Here is a 6,000-nt window from a genome sequence, read left to right on the forward strand (position 1 = left end):
TCATAGAAAAAAAAAAGTCCTCAATAACTTCTTGCCCCCACTCATGTTTCGCGTAAATTTTGTTGTTGTTAACTATTTCGATATTAGATCATAATTTCAAAAAATTGAGAAAAACATGAATGGGGGCAAGAAGTTATAGCGCTTTAAAATTGTCATTTAAAATTTTGAAATTTGATAATTTTCAACTTTTGAAAATTTTATCAAGTAAATTACGGCAAATAAAATAAAGTTTAAGTTGGAGTAAGCTGTTTCAACGCTCTGTTGTACGTGATATTTCAAATGCAACGCGTTCATAAAATTTCGAAAAAATAATAGCTCGGCCAATATTTGAAATTTAATTTTTTAATTTTTTTGACGTTAAGTTCTTTTACATACTGGTGATTATTAATAAATTCGGGGACAAAATCTGAGACCTATGCCGCAATTGGAAATAGGCCTTCAAGAAAACTGAGTCTATTGTGTTGTCATTCTTGTCTTTATTTAATGTACATGCATTAAATAAAGACAAGTGTATACAGAATGTGTATACACATTATGAATTAGTGTAATACAATATCATGAAAATAAGAAATTACGCAAAAGTAAACAAAAATCCAAAAATGCCAACAAATACATCAAAACCCCGAAAAAATTCAGCAAAAAATTAAAATATCACGAAAAAAATATATTTTGTTAAAATATGGAGAAATATTGACGAAAATATTTATATGTGCGAAAAGTCCAAAATATTTTTTTAAAATTGAAAACATTTTTGAATTTTTGATAACCACAAGTGTTGATAAACAACCCTACAAATTATGGGGTTCGACGTGCTTGAAATGAAAAAGTCATAAATAAATAAATACCCGGGGTATGGTGATATCCGCGAAGTATAAATAAACTCAATTACAAAATTTGTAACAATTGCGAACTAATTAAGCATAATTCGCATAGACATGCATCTCAATATTGATCATGTTGTTCATGGACCGACCCCTTCAGCTGGTGGACAGATACGTATTTACTCTGTCTCGATTATTTTGTTTTGCAAAAATTTGTGAGTTCCTGGGCACTCCCAACTTTGCAATCGGTGTCAACTTCTTCCCATTAAACCCATTTCGACGGTGGTAGATGAAGGTTTTCATCTTGACCGTGGCTGACCGTCCTTTTGCCGTGTTTTTGGTGCTACCTACTCCACCTCAACTGGACTTCCCTCGTTTCCTGCCTAGTAGACTCTCCCCTTCCCAATCTTCTGTAGGATTGGACTGCAACGTATCATCCATTCATTCTGGGGGACAAGAATTTCGTCAGCCCCTCTTTTGGGAAAAAAGCCACTGGGTGTGGTTCTGCTTGGTGCGTAATACACCTCTACAGCAGTAACCATACCCGCCCGGCAAGGCCCGGCAAGTCAATTAATTCATTATTTAATTATTGACATCTTCTCCTTTTTGCTAAACATCGCCCTAAAAAAGTTTTCTCGCTTATCCTTCCTGAGATGGACTTGGCCACCGCTTGGAAATTGGATTGATGATGACTGGAACCTTATGTGAAACATACCATCTGCCCATCAGACAACGACAACTGACTCTAATTTGCATCTCGCGTAAATTAGATCGAGTATTTCCCTCGGCCCTTTCAATATGAAGGCTCTGGTTGACGCCATGTCTCGAACCCAGTCCTCCACATACAATATCATCCTGCCTGGAAAATCTTCCGATGATGAGAACGCTGAGATCAACAGCGTTTGTGAGGCCAAATACATGTACGACGATGGCGAGAACGAAACGGGACCCGACTGTCATCTTTGTGGCCAAGAAATTTATGACCTTGCGAGTATTTTCACCTATAAAGGAACCATCTACAACTTTCTTTTTAAAGATGACATTTCTGATTCTGAGGGTTATACCTGGAGAGATGGAATGCTCCAGTGTATTTACTGTTTTAATTTCTTTCACAAGAATAATTGCAATGTTTCCATGTCTGATTATTCTTATTGTAAAATATGTCTTTCTAAAAATTGGGCGTGCCTCACTTGTGTTCCAATATTTAAAAGTAAGTCCTTTAATACGAGTGTGTTTTACAAGCCTATTGATTTTAAAAAAGTACTCCTTAAATTAGTGAAAGTATTGAACCCGGTACGAGATCAACTCTCTGATATGTACTTTACAACTATGGATTTTAAGTGCAAGTATTTAATTTGCATTAGCATGTTGGAAAACGGTGGTATTGGGTAACCAAAATTATTTGACATGGATTGTTTACCTTGGTTATAATTCGGTACTCTAATTTGATTAATAGTTTGCTTTTCAACTGTTCAAATTGAACTTGGTTTTCAGATTCAATATTCTATGTTATCTACATGAAGTGATTTTATTCTTATTTTAGGTTAATTACAGAGTTATATCTTTTTGTGTCATAGTTTTTAAATCAGTTTTTTTAAACTGATAACTATTAACACGTGAATAAAGGTTTAAATCAAATCAAATCAGATCAACTAAATTATACAATATCACCTGACTTTTTTTAAGCTACTTCGCATGAAGTAAATGTTTCTCTTAATTATTAAAGTTTCCCACCCATAGATACATATATGTGTCCATACTGCTATTTAATAAATTTACGAGGTTGGATAAGCAAACATGTAAATTTCAGACGCGCAAGTCCCAAACCAAATTTGAACCACCAGAGCGTTACATATACCCTTAACTTTTGGTAACATTTCTTAACAATTGCACAAATTAAAATGCGACATTCAACAACGAAAATTGTCCATCCTGCCGAAAGCAGACCCGCCACCAAGATTAGAGTTTCGTCTAAATCCGAACGTGTAATCATCCCCGTGTCCACGATTTCCGGGAATTGTTCTACCTTCATAACACCAAGGTAAAAATAAGGGTATCTGAATTTAAACAAGTCATCCCAAAAGTTTTGGACCCCCGCCTCCCTCATGTAACCAATAAGTTTGGCGTAATCTTCCTGACCTTGCATACCGAATTGGTTGAATACTGGTATTTTTGTTAGGCGGTCAACCGTATAACACTTCCATGAGCAACTTATACCCAGTATATTGTGATTTATCAACTATTGCGTATTTTTCATGCAGGTTTATTTCTGCCAAATTTCTGCTCGTTAACTCTTTAAAGACCAATTGATTTCGGATATTTTTAAACTTCTTAATTCCTATAAATTTCAAGTCTTCTTCATAATTTGCATAAAAAAAACCTTCAATCTGGGACGCATTATAATCTGACCACCCTAGGGATGGTGCCAACCATTGTTCAATTTCGACAGATATGGTTTTTAAATCGAGTGGATAGTTGAGCTTATATCCGTGATCTAGTAAGTGCTTAAGATTCCTGAAAAGTGGTCGTTTCATTGGGACAACTAATTGAGATGTAATGTAATTTTCATACGATAGTAGCAAAAAGATGAAAATCACTGCTACCAAAGTAATTATGTAATGCCGCTTATTCGGCGCTGACTGACGAACTAGCTCTCTAATCAATATCGATAAATTTGAAATGTACCCATGTATCGGCAGCTTATAAACGTCACGCCTTCCAACTATCGATAAACTGGATAAGGATATCGTGGCCAGGATAAAGACCCAAATCCATGTGCCAAAAGGAAAAACCCAAACCCCAATTTTGGACAGATTACCTCGTCTTACGTACTCTCCCGCACAGTAAAATATATCCCCAGTCCCGATAGTAGATAGGTAAATTCCTGGAATTGCAGTAAATGTTATTCGCGGATTAAGATATACATACCCACCTTGGACGTTAACACCTGGCTGTAAATTATAATGTAAAGCCTTCGTAAAGTTGTAGTGGTTGGCAACATTTTGAACTAGAATAATATGTGTCGGGCAAAACTTAGCCATGTGATTTGTCGTACGTTTTCCCACACTGTGATAACCCTCGGTCCACGGAGATGTTAGGCAGCCTGTCATACCGGTGGTACCCAACAGTTGAAACTCTATTACACGTACCCTTACATTATCCACATCCCAGTAGGGATTTAGCTGGGGGAGAGGTTGAAAGTCTTCTATGAGTACAAGTGGTACCCGACATAAGGCACAGTAGACATGGAGGTAATAAAGTGACGGTTGGATTGCCCCATTTGGTTGGATAGTAACTCGTAAAATGTACACCTTGGCGGGATATTCGTATAACGTGAGAGGTTCAGAAAGCAAATTCGGCTGCTGTGCTCGATATATTAAAATGTATGAGGTCGTCGAACGTAGCGTTATCGGGTAGTCGATTAAATAATCTCGAAAAAGCGTTTCCATCGGGATGCCCTCAATTCCCATGATTAATACGATGGAGCATGGCCCCTCCTTTAAAAGTACGTGGCGATCGTATAATTTTTCATGCATACTCGAATTTGAACTAAAGAATACCGTATAGCGAGAAGATACACTGGTACGATCAAGATAGTTGGAATGAATATTTTTTTCTAAAAAGTCGATCCCATGGATATTAAATTTTTCATATTTATGCCCAGGGATATGGAGGAAAAAAGTGAAATGCTTTGTGCAATTTGTGAATCCCTCGATTCCCCTGGTAGTGACGAGAAGGGAAAGATAGAATATATTTTGTGGGAAACGTATTCGATTTGAGGAATACATGCTTCCAGTTTCGTGTCAATAATATGACAAAATTCGTCTAGGAGAACTATCTATTTCGAGAACAAAATTATCGATTGGGTTCAATGCCGTGGTGTACATTACGTAGCGTCACGAACATGTAAATATTTTTATGAAATTACTTATAATATGTGTTGATTATATAAATAACATTAAAAAAATATTTGCATGTTAGGGGTTTTATCCAGGGTTGCACAGATTTCACTTGTCGGTCACTAGTCTCATCTCAGTGAGAAATAGTGAGACTGGTGGGAAAAAGTGAGATATGTATATGAGAAATATCCTCCCAAAATAACAGAAAAATTAAGGAAATGTTTTGATTTTTGATTACCCTAAAATAATTTTCAAGTTTTACAAAGTAGCCAATTACTCTTCTCACACTAACCCAAAAAGCGAACTAAAAAAAGATCGCCTTTATTGATTCCCAATTTTAGCTATTACAATTGAATTACAAGTGAACCAAGCCTTACACCAATGAGAAATTGATGGTCACAGGTTCCTAACTACTGAAGTATACACTGGCACTGGCCTGTGCAATAAGTCAGAGAGGAAAATCAATTCTCTGCTAGTACTTGGAATTGAACCCAGAACCCCCATTCGGCTTGAAGCACAGTGTAATGACCACTCGGTATCACTACATAATGCATGGAAATTGAACTACCAATTGTTCAAGAAAATAAAGGACCAGCAAAATAGCACGACAAATATTCGTAGATTGTTTGACAATTGTAAGTATAAGGGTCATCGTGGGAATATGTATTTAAATTGGTCATGACACATAATTTACAGTGGACGACAGACGATGCAGTGAACGTTTACATTATGGTCTGACATCTGTGGAATTTATGAAGTTTTACTTACATATTTCAAATTGGACAAACCATCAATAAATTATTTTAAAAGCTCGGAACTAATTTCCGATACAGAAATAATATTTCACATATTAAATGTCAGTATTTTTTGTTGCTCGTATTTCTTACTTCATGCCAACTGAGATTATTGATATAAATCATTAAATCTCCGTAAATTAAGGTGACATAAATCAATTGTAACCCTGGTTTAACCTCGCGTAAAAATCTACTTGATCATGCTGGACACTTGAATTGATTAATATTTCGTTATATAAAACAGAGATAAATATTTTAAATATTCTACGGAATACAATGGTTTACATATAAGAACGACACAATCTATATTAATATTTAGGTTTGAAAACACGCAGAGGCATGCTTCTAAATTTAAAGTGGACCTTTTTCTGTTATGGCATACAAATAAATCGATGGTTTTCTGCTGGATACAAATCAATTATTAATATGTAGTAGATTCGCTTTATAGGAAATTTAAGATTTCGAAAATAATATTTATTTTTTGCT

Source organism: Folsomia candida, unplaced genomic scaffold, assembly GCF_002217175.1.
Source record: "Folsomia candida strain VU population unplaced genomic scaffold, ASM221717v1 Fcan01_Sc010, whole genome shotgun sequence".
In the NCBI taxonomy this organism is placed as follows: domain Eukaryota; kingdom Metazoa; phylum Arthropoda; class Collembola; order Entomobryomorpha; family Isotomidae; genus Folsomia; species Folsomia candida.